Genomic DNA, 2,474 nt, shown 5'->3' with positions numbered 1-2,474 from the left:
ATCCTTATCTCCATCTCACGGGAGATGGGAAAGTGACTGCCATGATTTGTCAGAGCCCATCTCTGCTCACTCTGCCTAGGATTATTGGTAGTACTTAAATAACCAAAATCTGCAGAAAGCAATATGCAACTGATGTTTCTCTGTTGTGTGGTGTGGTGTAGTTTTTTACACACTGTGGCTAACTTTCCTTATCCAACACCATGGACAGTCTTTTACATTTGGGCAAAAAATGACAAAGTCAGCATGATAATGTAAAGTGCAAGAAAACAGAAAATGAGGTTTGTAGCACAATCTACATTTTTTTTTCTATCTTGTGTTTTTTGTTGTTATTTTTTGTTTGTTTTATGTTTTTGTTCGTTTGTTTGTTTTGTTTTTCCCTATAAATACAGACTTTGGGGTAGATCTTACTAATCTGTGATTTTTAAATGGGTGTTTTAGAAGTGATGGAAATCAGTGCAAACAGTATTCTTTCCCTCAATCAGCCTTTATTCAGGGTGATTTTAAAATACATGCACTGTTTTGGAGTTGACATTTTTGCTCCAACTTTAATTTCACACACGTGCCACAGATTGCAAGGCTCTACCACACCATAAAATTAAATCATATGTGCAAGAACATCCTGTGCTAGCCACACGGAGGATGACCACTAAATCTCCCAGAAATGTTAGCTTTTCTGCATCCCAAAACTGTTTCAAAGCTTCACATCATTGCAATTCCCTGGGTTTCCACCTTTTTCCTTGACAGCCATCTGGTCTAACCACACTCCAGCTGCAGTCAGGCTTCCCTCGCCACTTACACCTGATCTTTTGACTCAGCACACCTGAAACAATTCTCGCTCAATCTATCAAGCAATATAAAATTAGACAATCAACACTGCCAGCATAGCAGGAAGGGAGATTAGTGTAAGGAGTGCTTGTGTGGTAGGCATTGAGTGTTTACAAGCTGCCAATGAATAGTGGTGGGACATGAGACCAGGAAGAAGAAGTTGCTATGCTCTGAATGTACCTTGTCATAAAGCTTAATGTCCACTTAATAGTACTGACTTTTTTTTCCCCTTTTTGTTTTCTCTTTGAAGAGAAGTTTGAAACCAAATTCTGGTTTGAAATATTTTGAATATAAAAAATTTGAAAAGAGGAAAAAAATGCTTTTATGTAAGCTTTCTCAAGTTCTTCCAAACAGCGGTCTTTTGCTGGTTTATTTAGGTTAGAACAAGCAGTCCTATATCAGCAAGAAATCTGCTATGGGACAGACCCAGCATGATTGCAAGAGATGGATAAAGTTCAAAAAGTTTAAGGTCTGGTTTGGTTTCCATGAAACTGAACCTCTGGGAATCAGTGCTTCCTGTTTGGGGGTCTGGATTTGGAAATAACAAGAACAGGGATTATTGCTTTTAATATTATTTTCTGCTGCTGGTTTTAGGCCAAAATTGGGAGAGCAGAGGTGCTAAATTACTTTAATGAGAAAATACAATAGTTTCGCAGCCTGGAAATAGATTTGTTTGTGGTTTGTATTCTATACTTGATCTTTGTATCGTTGAATACAGCGGCCTACCTCTAGATAGATCTCTGTTGCATGGTAGACCTAATGGAGCTTTTTAATTCATGAAAATATTGTTTTAGTGTTACTTTTGTTACTGCCCCAGCAACCACAGAAACATAATTTCTGTTAATATATTTTTGTGTTTCTCATAAATAGCCGGAGTCTGTTCCTAATCCCTGCTAGAGTGCTGTTGACTTCCACCAAGCAATTCCAGATTTACACTGATCATCATTAAGAGTTGTTTTACCACCAGACTCATAGAAATGACTTAATTAAAATTACTTTTGCCGATGTTACTCCTCGATTTTTCCAGTCAACAAACCTTAAAGGAGATTTCTTCAATGGCCAGCCCGGAGAGCCTGCGTGCTGCCTCTTGCATCCTTCCTTCCCCTCCTTTCCTTGCCGTGCCCGGGCTCCCCACAGCAGACCCCTCTCACACGCACTGCTTGATAGCAACGGGGTCAGCAGCGAGCGTAGAGTTCAGCACTATAGAAGTGGAAACAGAAAGCAGCCATGGGCAATTAACCAGGGCTGCGACTGCTTATGTTTGGTTCCTACTTCCATTTCTGTTTCCATGGAAATGGACATCAGATCATTGGGAATAAAGTAAATTTGCTACTTCCCCTCACCTTAATATCAGCTGGGCTATACAATCCAAATAAATCTGAACTTATCTAATTAAATGTGATTTTACAGATCTTTTCTTTCATTGATATAAACTGACAAAAGCAACGTTGGTTTTGAAGTATGCAGAGGCTATTGGCTGTCCTTTGGGAAAGGAGTTGGTAAGTTTGCCCACCCCTTTTTGCTTTGTAAGGTATCGAAACATGCAAACATCCACCCTACCCCTTGCTCTATGTTCCTGCCTGCCCATTAATATTGTCGTGCTGAACAGTACTCATCACTTGCCCATTAGGGGTCATTTAAGCATAAAT

General features: G+C 39.5%; 1 long non-coding RNA gene across 1 annotated transcript; it reads left to right on the top strand.

The window, feature by feature from the left end:
- Positions 1-929: 929 nt before the first annotated feature.
- Positions 930-2,222, top strand: LOC311432776. Its single transcript, XR_014690321.1, has 2 exons — positions 930-1,151; positions 1,696-2,222. It is a non-coding gene; the product is annotated as an uncharacterized lncRNA (long non-coding RNA).
- The last annotated feature ends 252 nt before the right edge of the window (positions 2,223-2,474 follow it).

The sequence above is a fragment of the Aythya ferina genome (assembly GCF_964211825.1).
Source record: "Aythya ferina genome assembly, chromosome: 2".
NCBI lineage: Eukaryota > Metazoa > Chordata > Aves > Anseriformes > Anatidae > Aythya > Aythya ferina.
Note: the sequence above shows the minus strand (reverse complement) of the source record. Positions and strands in the feature narration are given on the sequence as shown.